Raw genomic sequence first — 14,975 nt, forward strand, 5'->3', positions numbered from 1 at the left:
ATCAGTTTAATTGGTCCAAGTCCTACTGTTATGAAGATGAGGAGGGAATATCTGTCAATATATTGGCAGAAAAATTGGTATAAAGTAATTGGTAATATTTGCTTAATCTCCATTCCTAAATAATTTAGAGATAGTCATATATGGGGTCAACCGTCTTCAAGGAAGTCCAGTGGAGCCACCTTTCCAAATGGATTTGCCTTACAAAGACTGTCAGATTTTTGAAATTAGCAAAAAAAATTTACTTATGCAGCTACCGTAATATATTTTGTCTGTTTTTCGTTCTTGAAGGCCTACTTTTTGAGTAGTTTCCTGTAGTCTTACTGTACTTTTGCTGAAGTTTCATAGTGAACTTTGTTAGAATATTTAAAGTGATGGTGACTTTAGATATATTCTTCAGCTGAGGCCTCCTGCAGGTACCCAATTCCAAGAAGTTAGTCCCTGAACTTGATGGGAACACTATTTCCCTTGCCTACCTCCATAAATAAGATTAAACTACCTGTTACTGGCTTCCTTGCTATTAACCCTGAAGGAAGTTTTAAAAAATTTATATGATTATATAATCAGAACATTGCATTAATTGTATTGCCTTTATAACGTGTTAAATAGGTCAGATTGTTAGGGAGAAGAATGACTGATTATTTATTGAGCTCTAATTCACATACTATAAAATCCATCCATTTGAAGTATACAGTTGGTGGTTTTTAGTATATCACAAGATTGTTCAGCTGTCACCACAGCCTAATTCTGAAACGTTTTCATTAACCTATCAAGAAACTCTGTACCCATTAGACTCCTCCATTATGGTTGCTATAGTACCACTTATAGTAAAAACGGTATCCAGCTTTCCCACTATCTGTTACCTTCTTCATTCCTGTGAATCTATTCATCTTTCACAATTAATAAAAAAATTGATCTTCAAAATGATAATCTCAAGATTTTGGAAGATTTTGACATGTTTTATAGTCAAAGAAAAATTGTCTGTGTTCAATATATGTTTAGTGTTAAATTCAAGTGTAAACTGCATATATATGTATATACATATATAAATGCATTTATGTATATAAGTATAAATATAGATGACATTTTGTTAATTAGAATTTGTGGTTATGTAGAATTCCCCATTCTATGACATTCACTTAATACTGTTTTTGTCCTTTCCTGGTATAATCTGAAACTCTAGTACCTTGTGACTCAAACAGGTGTGCATGACCTAACAGTCTTGTTTAAATGTGATATTGTAGAAAGGCGTAAGAATAACAGATACAAAAGGAATATTTATCTAGGATATTTTATTTCGGCTGTAATTTCACAGAGAGAGTAATCTAGCAAGCTTCTGCTAAGCAAACTAGGTACTTAATATTTTGTGAAATGGGGGAAAATGGCGAAAGCAGGCACTCTTTAGTTTCTATCCAGACTAATTTTGGTCCTCAGTTAACATCCAGTTGAGCATCTGTTATATGCATGACCCTGTTGTATGTGTTATGGCAAACTAAGTATTAATTTTCAACTGAAAATTAGAAGGGCTAGTCTATTAATTGTAAGCATCAGCTTCTAACCTTCCAGGTAGTATTTGAAAATGAGTTCTCCTGGAGTCTGATAATTGAGTCCTTTGCAACAGCTTCCTAATCATCAGAACCTGCTGCAAAGGACAAGGTTAAATTTATTTATTGTTTCTCTCATGCAACCACAAATTGGTGTGACTGATTTTTCTTTTGGTCAAACAAATACATTGTTTACTTATTCAGTGACAAGATCATTTGTTTTGCCATCTAGCCATCTTTTGCCGTTTAGCCTTTTAACAACTTAGCTGTGGTTTCCCATGTGATACCCTAGCAGTTGATGCTTTTTCAGGGGTGGCCCAGTATGGCAGTTCTGCAAGCACGTTACGCAGCCAGACAAACTATGGTTAAGAGCACCAGATGCAATTTGGTGTCTAAAACTAAAGTGTGGCCACTGATAAAGAATGGGTTGGAAATGAAAGGGCAGTTCTGGAAATTCCAACAGAGAATGAATAGAAACGGTTCCTATTGAAAGGCCAACAGGGAAATAAAAATTGTTTTCATCGAACAGTTATTTTTAATAGTATGTGTCGTCTTGTGGATGTTTTTGACCTATTTCTATAGTATCTGTGTTGAGCCTACACTTTCTTTGTCGTATAATCCATTGTTTCTAGATAAGTTACCTGATCATTGGTTTGATCTGATTGATAGCACAGATGTACTAATTGACTGCTCATGAACTAACCATGACATCAAAAACAAAACCAGAAACAGATCAGTTTAGCCTGGTGGGGATGGTGGTGGATTTCATCCCATTTACCATTGGCATGAATATCTATTACTATTTGTCTAGAAACATTTATGAAGATTTTAGATATAGAACTTAAAATACAGGAAATAGTATCTAAGTATTTCCAAAGCCACAGTGGAGTATATGCATTAAAAAATTCTAGGTCTAGGCTGGTTAACAAAGAAGGGCACCATCTCCTGAAAAATGATCCTAATTTCAGCATTTTATCCTTTTGCTAATTGGAAGTCTAAACCGCTTGAGAGATTGTTTCTTATTTTAGCTTATACCTACGTCCCCGAAAATTGCCAAAGAAACCAATTGCAGTAAACATAATATAATGGATTCTGTCAAAAGGTAGTTAAATGTGTATACAGGATATAGGGAAAGAAGTTATTAGAACTGGAAAAATGTACATAATTATTAGCATAATTATACAAATAAGATTCTGATGGCATTACACAAATAGCTCTGAAATCACTGGTAGTTTAATTATTTTTTACCAGAGCTTATGTGGGGCTGGTTGGCCAATGTGCTGATATGTAAATCATCATGTGGTCTTTTATAATAGAATCTCAATATAATTTATTAAATGAATCAGGATAATTTTGAGAGTGGAAAGTGGTGCTATTAATATCTGTTTCCCCCCAAAGATACTCTACTTTGTTCATCATAATTGGTGTCCTATACATACAGTGGATTTGTATATACCATTGCAATTAAGAATTGTCTGTCCACATAAAGAATACGTATTTATCTGTGTTTGGCTGTTAGGAGGAGTGTAGCAAGATATGTCACAACAAATACGTTACTTGTCGTGGTTGCTCTGCACTTACTATTCAAGAATTGCCTGTGAATAATCCAGGCCCCTCTCTGTATGTGAAATTAAGGCCATGAAGGTAAAGGGATTTATCTGAAGAGGCGCGACCAGAATTAGAACCCAGTCGCCTAGCCCACAGTTCAGTGCTCCTTCATCATCTATTCATCCAGCAAGTATTTTAGAGCTTCCATTCTGTGCCAGATACTCTTCAAGTCAGTTATTATGTTACCCACTCCAAGCACATGCCACCTAGCTTACTGTAATTTCCCATCTTTTTATTGTGTCTGATCAGATAATAGTTCTTTATTTTACCCCACTCAGCAACCATGTTAATACGGAGTTGACTTCATTTCTGCCTAATTAGCCTATAAACTGTAAGCCTCAAGGTAAAATCTTCCTTTGTTATGTATTTTAATTAATATGATCTAGTATGGAATGAAATAGGATATAACAGAAGGTTCATAAATCAACGGTGCATTCATTAGTAGGGCTTTTGTCCCATGTAATTGAAACTGTTTTTGATATGAAGAAAAGTGCACTTTTATGCCTTTTTGTATCCTTTGGGCATGGTAATAAATACAGCTGGCTATATGTTTGATCATAATGACATTATGAGCTTTCTGACCCCAAGGAGTTTCAGTTCGCTTGGGAGACAATATTCACTTACAAGATGCACAGATTGTTAAATCAGTAAGTTAGATATGTTAAGTAGTAAGTCATAATTATAAGCAATAGACTGTGAATTTCATGCAGGTAGAAACCGTATCTGTCCTGTTTACCACCCTGGAGTCTAACATGATGTCTGATACAAAATAGGTGGGCTTCATAAACATTTGTTAAAGGAGTTATTGAATAAATATATGAGAAACTGCTTGTTATAGTCAATAAACTGAAGGAGTTCAAAGGAGAAAGATGGAAGGAGAGAGAGGAGGGAGGGAGGGGGAGAGAGAGAGAGAAAAGAAGAAGAAAGGGAGAGATTGATTGAGAGAGCTGGAATGATCAGCAAAGGCTTAAGGACAGGTAAAGCTTATTAGAAATGGTTACCTCAGTGACAGAATCACATTGATCTAAAAATTTTCTTCGTATGTTTCTGAATTTTAAAAGTCTTAACACTGAACATGTATGTAATAATTAAATTTATTACTTAAAAAGATGCTGGTCCTGCACAAGAGCTGTGAGGATGAATAGGGTTTGGATGAAGAGGAGGAAGGAGAGAATTTTGGTTGGGATGCATGGCAGTAGCCAAATTACAGAATAGAAAAGGACAGCTGATGTTTGGAAGGGCTGGCTCGAGGGGAGAGAAGTAGGAGACAGGCAGATGAGCTTTGATGGGGCAGTTACTGGACCAGAGTCTACCTTAGGCATGCCAGAGGTACCGTCTGTGCAGGTTGATTTCAGGACCCGAGACAGGTCCTGCTTCTCTGCAGGTTACCCCTACCTACTGACTGATTTCTGAAAAAATACAGAGATTAATACTTTAAATCGCTCATCCTCGTAAATCTCTTTTAGATTTGTCTGCTTGTTGTGAGTCATTTGCATTCTAACATGAATGAAGAGTTTGAGAGCAGTGGCTAGTAATTGTGTGGGCCAAGAAAATATGAAAACAAAGGAAGCGTGAAGGTATCGCTGGGTAGGAGAAAGATCCAAAAGGGGGCTGAGGGAGGTACCCTGCATAAATTACCTCCTTCACAGTTCTGTCCTGCAACCTTGGTAGCAGCGAGGATCAGCAGTGTTGGAAGTGCGAGGTCGCTTGGAGGGGCGCATGGGCTCATTTGGGATGTGGGTTCTGCAGAGATCCATCTGCTTCACTCCCTCAGAATGTAACATCTCGTTTCTTTACTTTTGGCTTTGACTGTGCTTGATGCTATGGAAGGAACTCAGGCTCTGTATTCAGGTCTAGCTGTGACTGCAGAGGCACCTCTGATGCTGACTCGTTTTATGGTAATGATCAAGTTCTGTACCATCTCTTGGCCTTAGTTTCTCTACCTCTAATAACGGGAAAGTATCCTTCACCGATAGGGTTTTATATGAATGAAATGACATAGCTCTAAGAAGTGCCTGACGTGTAATCATTACTATTTTCCTTTTCCTTTTCCTTTTCTGAGGTTGGCCTCTATGGGCTTACTTCACCTTGGGGGTTTGTTTTTCCTTGTCTGTTTCAGCTTGTTGAGAACTCATGACCATTAAGAAAGATCATTTACAGGACTACAGCCATAAACGTGTGCCTTTTAAACAACAGGCATTAGGAAATATCAATCACTTCATGTTCCAAACAAACAACAGTCAGAAATATTGTCTGTGACACAGCACTTTTCCCTTTTGCTAGGCAACGATCCATAATGTTTCACATTTACATTCAGTACAAATAGACTTGCGAATTCTTGGTGCAATCACTGAGTGCTGCAAACCAGGATTGATTATCTCTCCGCTCTTTGCAGACTGGGTTTCTTCTGCATTTTATAGATATCTTTACAGTCAAACTTCAGCGTAGTCCAGCTACACTGTCCGATGGGTGGGTTTCCTTGTACTGTTGGTACCTTACTTCATGAAATGACATGGCTTAAAGTGGCAGGAAGAATGACCCGAGGCCTCTCCTCATGCCAGGAGAGTAGGCTGTAGCTAGCCTCAGCTATGATGTATAGGTATTGAATGAAGTATCCTTAAACACTACAGGGAGAGTGAGGGAGCCTTAGGTCACCTCAGTCCAGAGAAGTCCCAGTTCCCCTGAGCTCTCAGCCCACTGGAATAGAAAACTTGGTGTGAACCACTTCTCTGGTCACAGAAGCTGGAAGCAAATTTAAAAATGTAAATCAGGGCTTCCCTGGTGGCGCGGTGGTTGAGAGTCCACCTGCCGATGCAGGGGACGGAGGTTCATGCCCCGGTCCGGGAAGATCCCATGGCCTGCGCGTCCGGAGCCAAAAAGGGAACAACAGACCATCTCATTTGATGTTTACTCGCTGTGGAAATGGAATTAACTTTATTCTGTAGACCTCACAGAGAATAAAGAAGATGGCAGATGTATAGAGACTTGCCATTCCTTTTTAGAGGGTTTAATTTAACAAAAATGAGACTGTATTTTAAAACATTGGCTTCTTAAAATAGGTGAAGAATCTGGAATGAGCATTGAGGGAGCATAACATTTACTTGTGACTGATATACAAGCATGTCAGGACCACTGAAATCTAAACTAAAATATGAAGGACAATTAATTCCTCAGGGATGTTTTACTTTCGCATACCTACATGTTATGAGTTTTGTGTGCACTGTATGAAGTAAACATCAATCCTTTTTTCCTGTCTTATTAAAATTTAACTTAAGATCGGGTGCTGTCATTCCAATATATTTAGGTCTAGTGATTCTCAAAGCTATTTGGGGATTAATCTTCAAATATTACCCTGCAGTAAGAGTTAAGGATTGCTCAAAAATGGGCAGAAGACCTAAAAAGACATTCCTCCAAAAAAGATATACAGATTGCTAACAAATATGGAAGGATGCTCGACATCACTAATCATTAGAGAAATGCAAATCAAAACTACAATGAGGTATCACCTCACACCAGTCAGAATGGGCATCATCAAAAAAATCTACACACAATAAATGCTGGAGAGGGTGTGGAGAAAAGGGAACCCTCTTGCACTGCTGGTGGGAATGTAAATTGATACAGCCACTATGGACAACAGTATGGAGGTTCCTTAAAAAACTACAAATAGAACTACCATATGACCCAGCAATCCCACTACTGGGCATATACCCTGAGAAAACCGTAATTCAGAAAGAGTCATGTACCACAATGTTCATTGCAGCTCTATTTACAATAGCCAGGACATGGAAGCAACCTAAGTGTCCATTGACAGATGAATGGATAAAGAAGATGTGGCACATATATACAATGGAATATTACTCAGCCATAAAAAGAAACGAAATTGAGTTATTTGTAGTGAGGTGGATGGACCCTAGAGTCTGTCATACAGAGTGAAGTAAGTCAGAAAGAGAAAAATAAATACCGTATGCTAACACATATATACGGAATCTAAAAAACATGGTTTTGAAGAACCTAGGGGCAGGACAGGAATAAAGATGCAGACGTAGAGGATGGACTTGAGGACACGGGGACGGCGAAGGGTAAGCTGGGACGCAGTGATAGAGAGGCATGGACATATATACACTACCAAATGTAAAATAGATAGCTAGTGGGAAGCAGCTGCATTGGAACAGGGAGATCAGCTCCGTGCTTTGTGACCACCTAGATGGGTGGGATAGGAAGGGTGGGAGGGAGGGAGACACAAGAGGGAGGAGAAATGGGGATATATTTATATGTATAGCTGGTTCAGTTGGTTATACAGAAGAAACTAACACACCATTATAAAGCAATTATACTCTAATAAAGATGTTAAAAAAAAAGAATTAAGGATTGTTGAGTGTCATTTGTATTCTGTTGCCTTTTTCTTCTCCACCACTGAGCAACTGAGATTTTCTAACCTACTCTTATTCCATTTCAGCAGGATTTATGTTTTCAGAAAAATAGTTTAAAAAAGGAACTCTCAGACTTAATTAAATTAAACGATGCATTAATTTGATGCATTAGGAAAAAAAGCAAAAGACTAGATATTCTGTCTTTACTACCTGTAATTCATCTTTTTTATCCGAAAAGAATCATTTTTTTTGTACTTCCATTTTTATCTTTAAGTTTATAAAGTGAATACTTAATATTGAAGCTTATAGGTTACTCCCAAAGCCTCCTTTTCTTCTTACAATGGACTGTTTAGTTTGGTTATTTGGATGATGGCTTTGATTTGGAGAAAGAAAGGCCCCGGTACAGAGACAAGTCAACATTTCTTTACTTCCCCCCATCCTGATGAAGCATCTCAAAAATGAGTGCCCTTGTCACAAGGTGGAGCCACTGCAAGGTAATTTCAAATAATACTATTAACTGCACGTAGTTGATGATTACATACTTGATGGGAAAAATTATTTGTTTGATTTGGAGCTTGTAGACTGCAAAGGCTTGAAAGATTCATGGAACCATTTGATTTTTAGATGGAGTGCATGGCTGGCATTGTGGAAAACTGTTCCTAACATCTCTGGAAGAGACACTCCTTGAAAAACAGACTTTATGTTGTGTTCAGCAAATCTCTTACGTGAATAACTAACCTGGACTCTAGTACAGGGTTTATTATTCTTTTTTTAGGAAACAATGGCAGAAAGTAAGGATTGCTTCCTGCTGAAAGAGTAACATAGCAGACAGGTTTCATGCCTTTTGAACCGATCCCAGCCCAGGCCTCAGATTTCAAAGAAAACGTCAATATCACTTTGTGGAACCTGTATCAAGAAAATGAATGGATTCCTGCTAAGAAAGTGAAAATCCTGATAGAGTACAAATTATTTCAAATTGTCCTCACTTCAGTAGACAGTATAATTGGGAATTTTTGAGTCTTGGGTTTCTACTTTGTAGCCTATTCCATCTTGCAAGTTCTAATGCTAGGACATTCCCTTAATCTTCGTATCTGACTTACGTCCTGATAATACCCTATTCAATATGGTGACCTTGATGCCCTGTTCAATAGTACAGTCACCTCGCATGTCTGTAATGGAGCAATCACATGTGTGAATTAATGTATTAGTTCTTAATTTGCACTTAAGGAGAAATCAAGGACCTCATAAATTCAGTCCAGTCTATAGTCCGTTGCATACAGGAACTTAATCTTGGCCAGTGGCTTAAGTTCTGACTCAAAGTTTTCTCGTCCTTAAACTGCATCAGTTTTCCTAGAAGGCCAATGTTATTTCTCCCTCCGCAGTGAGAAAGATAACAAAAGAACAATAATCTCTTAACTTCTGCTCTTAAATTGAAAAGGGGGATGTCCCCATTCTCCCACAACACCTCACCCTGAGATAGAAAAATTGCAAATCATACGATGTACCTAGTGATAAGTTCTTGGCTGTAATAGATCAGTATGGCTCACAGCATCTCTCATTGGCTGTAGTTCTCATAGGGCTAGGCAGCTAAGTGGAGCCTGTTTCCTTTGGCAGTGGCTCTCCTGGTGCTCTGTTCCCTCTACTGTCGGCCAGCTCAGAGTGGCTCTCTCCTCCCTACCCACGAGAAAGTTATTTATAGTAGTGCCCCTTCTGAGGAACCATTTCCTTAGAAATGAAATCTTTCCAGACACTCTTGAGAGGTACCGGGGAAGTATATCTCTCTATCAAGGAAATAAGATACTTATTTAGAAGAAATAGAAATTCCATTAAAATAGTGTAAGGGTGTTTTATTACGTAGAAAGAGGGATATTTCAGAGGAACAAAATCACAATATTCAACTGAACATCAAGAAAAATCAGACCCAAGAGCAGAAGTGTCAGCAAAAACCAAAAAACTTTCCTCCCTTACCCGCTCTACTTTCATAGGCTGTCCTTTGCTACAGATGCAGTCTTGTTGGTCATCAGTATACATTGTCTGGGCATGGTTGCCCCAGCTTCTAAGTTTATGAGAACATCTAGATCCAGAGGCTATTTCCAACTGCTTTCCAATTTACATGTCTTAGTTTGAAACCCTGAGAAGAGAGAATAAGTCTCGGCCCACAGACCAGAGGTCTGAACCTTAGCTTCATCTAGTGTGGTCAGGGTTGGTAGAACGTGATAGAAACGTGGCGTCAGGTTCCAGTCCTATTAACTGAGGCTGTCAGTGGGAATGGCGGTTTACCAAAAAGAAAATGTAGGGCAGACAAGCTTGCTGCTTCACGTGTGTACTCCAACTGTAGTTTAGTGTTCTGATCCTTGGTGCCTGTTAATTATTTTATTTCAAAGAGGGACTTACATCTGGTGAGTTTCATTTGCCTTAGGGGGAGTATGCCTAACTGGTCAAGGTGGCTAAGTTGTTCTCATCCTCCTGTCATTTGGATATGAAGAGATCTTGGCAACAGCTCCAAATTTCTCTTCAAACATTCAATCCATAGGGTCAAGGACACTTCCATTTAAGGCAGGGTGTCCCAAAGTAAATCTGCAAACAGAATTATAATAAACAACCATGTTAGGTCTGTAAGGAATTCATAGTTATACAGCTTGATATCAGGTTCTCTGCCTCAATATACTAGAGGTATAATTACTTTCTTCTTCTGAGCATACCAAAGGAAATGGTATTTATTTCCTAGGGCTGCTGTAACAAAGTGTCACAAAGCAATGGCTTAAAACATCAGAAATTGATTGCCCTCCGGTTCTGGATGCTAGAAGTCTGAAATCAAGGTATTAGCATGGTTGGTTCCTTTTGGAGGTACTGAGAGAGTGCAATGGACTGCGTTGTATACCCTGCCCCCTAATTCATATATTGAAGCCCTAATCCCCATTGTGACTATATGCATATATAGGGTCTTTGGAAGGAAATTAAGGTTAAAGGAAGTCATCAGGGTGGAGCCCCAATCCCGTAGAACTGATGGCCTTATAAGATAGAGGAAGAGAGAGAGAGATTTTAGATTTCCCAGCCTCCAGAACTGTGAGAAAAAATTCTGTTGTTTAAGCCATCCAGTCTATGGTATTTTGTTATGGCAGCCCAAGCAGACTGATCCAGGGAGATTCTGTTTCTTGCTTTTCTCTTAGCTTTGGCATTTGCTGACAATCATTGGTACTGTTGGTTCGTAGATACATCACTCCAGTCTCTGCCTTTATCATCATGTGGTGTGTTTCTGTCCCTCTCTTCAGACAAGGATACCGGTCATTGGATTATGCTTCACCCTAATTCAGTGTGACCTCATCTTAACTTGATTACATCTGCAAAGATCCTGTTTTCAAACAGAGTCACATTCACAGGTACCGAAGGTTAGGACTTATGCGTATCTTCTTAGCAGACACACCTACAACAGAGATCCTGCTTCAAGGGCACGTGCATTTCTCTTGCTTGTTCGGAGAGTCAGTCCACCAAGGACCCCCGAATATATGAAAATACAAGGCCTAACGTGCTCAAATCCTGAGCCATTTCTGTAGCTGGTTGGGTAAGCAATTAAGGCAATCCCAATGCCATGACTCTCATATGACCGCTCTGCTCGGGGGAGGGGGACTGGCTTGTTTACTGCTTGCTATAAAAGTTGCTGAGCCCTTAGCCCTGAGTTCCTCAACTGCTGGGCAACCCACTGCAAGTGTAGCTGCAATCTAGGACTTCACATCACTCTGTGGGATTTGAGGACAAGGGAGACGGTGCTACCACGCTGATACCGCTGCTTGTCTGCTGTGCCGTGAGTTACGAACTGTCTTTCTCTGATCCACTGTTTCATGGTTTCCTTTTGACAACTCTGGTGTTATGGCCGGCCAACCTGCTCGTGTGCTTCATCATCTCCTTTGGAATCTTCCTACTCCTTGCCATCCTCGACGAGACTGGAGTTCTTCCCTACGACTGGGCTTCTTCTTTCCTGCCATTCACTCCTTTGGCATTCTGAGCCTTTACACACACCATTTCTCCACCCAGGATGCCCTCTCCCAGGGCACTCATGGAGTCCTGCACTCAGAAGGGCCCCGCACTAGCTTTAATGCTCTGCTCTTCCTGTCGTGAGTTCTTAAGTTTGGAATAAGGGGCTCAGCATTCTTACTTTGTACTGGGTCCCACAAATTATGTAGCTGGTCTTGCCTTCTTTTTGGTCAGGTTATGGATTTTCAAGGCTCAGCTTAGAAATAATGCTTGATTGCCTGTCCTCCCCCGTTTCTTGCTCTTGTTCTACTTGCTAGACAGATTTGCAGCTGTCCTATGGAAATCATATTCATTTTAATTCTAAAGGCCTCAGTTGGCAAAACTCCAAAGGTAAAATAAATCCGCTTGCTTATGAGGCATATGTCTGTTTTGGCTTCCATATTAAGAAATCTTCACCATGAACTCAGGCACCTCTCAACACATGAATACATACTCAATTGAGGAAGGGGTCTTGCTAAGGTGTAACGGCTGAGTACCTAGGATGGATCAGTGTTTCACTTTATTCACTGGCAGAAACTCTACGTTTAGATCAAAGACAGTGTCATGCACTTTCTACATCTTACTTACTCATTTTGATATACATATTTTTTACCTTTTAAAGTTCTATTTGCAGCTCTTTTCTTTTCTACCCCAACCTACCACCAACTTGTGTTTTACACTGGGTCTGCCCACCATGACTCGGGGAGTGTCTTGTTGGAGGATTCGATGGCTTAAACTTAGTTTTACTAGGCTTGTTCTGAGGACCAGCATGCACCTTCGGCACCCAGGCACGGACGTGTGATCCACAGATCTTTCTGCATTAGTGAACAGAAGAATGAGGCAGCTGTGCACTGCTTATATCACTGTGGCCATCACCTATGTAATGAGAGGAAAAAACCGACACTTGCCAAAATATGAAAGACCTGACAAGGGGAAAAATAAAGTTTTAGTAAACCAACTGGATTGGAAGATATGATTATTCAAAATGGCCAGGTTTGTAGGTTGTAGAAATCCTGATAGTTATTCTTGTTAACTTTGCCTTAACTAATATGAGTTTACTCACAACACGCATTGTGAGGTGAAGCAGCCTTCTTCACCTCTACTTTATAACATTAGTGACATAAGCTGTTGCCAGCATCACTGTTTTCTGAAGGGATACAAGGGGATACCTCTAGCATTATAAATTTACTTCAAATAATGAAGGCGCTTGAAAAGAAGATAACACCCACACTCTTCATCTTTTATGGAATATTCCTTGTAGACTCTTCGATGAACTTCTTATTGAGTGACTTAGTATATCTATGGAAACTTACAAAGAGTACGTTTTTAGCTTTAAACTTCATAAAAAGGTATTCCAAGATCGGTATACTTTATGCCAATTACTGTTGGCATTTTATGCTTCCGTATATATATATATATATATATATATATATATTTTAACTGGCTCATGTTCTTAGCATTTTACTTTCAAAACTTTCTTGCAGGTGCCAATTTGACTTCCATTTATTTCTGCTTTAGTAACACTGGGTTTCTGTTTTAAATAGGACCCACTAGAAAGAGGGAACTGGAAATTTTAGCAGTTGGCAACCTCTGTGTGAAAAGAATCACGTGCTCTCTGTCTAGCACTTTTGTTCCATGAGAATGTTATTACCTTCCCTTTCTTGCTTCACTTCCACCTCCCTGTGTCCCAATGAGGCTGGTGAATAAGTTGATAAGGTTTTCACTGTGTTCTCTCTAGGGGAATTGAACGCTCCCAATGCATAATGACAAAGTGATGAACTTGATACACCAGTTGTGCCTTTTCTGTATAGGTGTGGAAAGAATTTCTATTGATGTAAGTTTTCACCTTTTGGGGATTCTGAGCTTCAGTAACCTGAATTCATTTCTTTTGAATGTGACATTTAGAGTCGGTATTGTACCTGTTGCAGCTTCACAAGTAAGAATAATCTGGCTTATTTAATTGTTAGCTTTTACTTTGACACATGCACAGAATAAATTTGGCATCATTAAAGTCGCTTTTGAAGTAACAAATGTCAAATGAGATTCCTGGAATCCCCAAAAGTAGCCATGAAAATAAGCATTTATTAGTTATTTCTCCATGAACTAAATATAGTTTGTTTGGGCCTTGAAGAAATCCGAATACAGGAAAGTAAATAGTTCAATAGTAATCAGTGTGTGATCCATAATATTTGAACAACAGGCACCCATTGATCACTTTTGCCAAAGCACCATTGTTATAAGAGAGAGATTATGGAAACAACTTGTGAGCATTTGACCAGCTACCCACTCTTGTGGGCTGAGAATATATGTAAGTTTAAGAAAATGCTAATAAATTTGAAAGTGAAACGTGACTAAATCATAGCTCTTGGTTGGACTTGAGACCCCACATAGCACAGGCCCTCTCTCTCTATCCAGATCAGACCTGAAACCCTGTGGTTTGGAGAAGCCGTTTAGTTATATGTTTTAGTACCCAGTACTGGCTATTCTCAGAAGCTTTTTTATTATACCAAATTGCATTTCCCAGAGTTATGCACTAAATAGAAAGACAGATCAGAGCAGCAGATCAGAGCCTCTTTATGGGACAGTCCTTTCTATAACCAAGGGATTGATTGTGTCTATCCGCAAAGAGTCAATTGAAAAGGTAGAATATCTGCTTTCTACTTCTTTTCTACTATGAAAACGAGCTGTGATTCGTATGCTGTGGTTCACATTCTTTAAGTTTCACTTTGAAAATGGAAACTTCTTTTTTTCTTTTCTCCTAATGGTACAGTGCAAACGAATATTTTACTTTATATTGATTCTCAGTAAAGAATTTCAATATTTTGTCCCAGTGTGGTCATTTAAACTAGAAAACATGTCAGCAGTTTTTGTGAACTTGATCATCATCAACTGCGTGTGCATGACTAAAAAATTTTGCTTTTACATTTGTGCTTGCTTTTCTGAAATAATTTTCTATTTTTAAAAATCTTTAAATTCCATAATGTCAACACTGTCTAAGATCACATTATTTAAAGAAATGTGAATATATTGCCCGATAGGACCAGATCATTAAAAAGATGACACTGCAGTCTTTTGAAATATATGTAAATGATATTTCATAATCCTACATAATGTCAAAGTGAGCTGATTTAGTCAAGATGGTACTTACATTAGCTTAGATTGAGTCCCATTTTGTAAATAACAGCAATTCATTTTGTCACTAGGGGAATTTGCTGTCAGGGATTTTGACTTTATCTTTGTTTAGCCAGCAAAGTAAAGGAGCTTGGCATGCAATCAGATAATTGAAATGCAATGTGAGTAATGTCCCCAAAGAATTGTAGAAGCATGGGAGAAGGAGTTGTTAATATAGTAAGTCATTGCCCACCCCCCAAAATATTCTCCTGAAATATCCCTAATAGGTGAGGTGAATCGATAAACACAATCAGAGAAACTTGCTTGACACAAA

General features: G+C 38.8%; 1 long non-coding RNA gene across 1 annotated transcript in view; it reads left to right on the top strand.

Moving 5' to 3' along the window:
- LOC132598231 (uncharacterized) overlaps positions 1-14,975 on the top strand; it is a 271,631-nt gene that overhangs the window by 23,622 nt on the left and 233,034 nt on the right. The window lies entirely within an intron of this gene.

The sequence above is a fragment of the Globicephala melas genome, chromosome 12, assembly GCF_963455315.2.
Source record: "Globicephala melas chromosome 12, mGloMel1.2, whole genome shotgun sequence".
In the NCBI taxonomy this organism is placed as follows: domain Eukaryota; kingdom Metazoa; phylum Chordata; class Mammalia; order Artiodactyla; family Delphinidae; genus Globicephala; species Globicephala melas.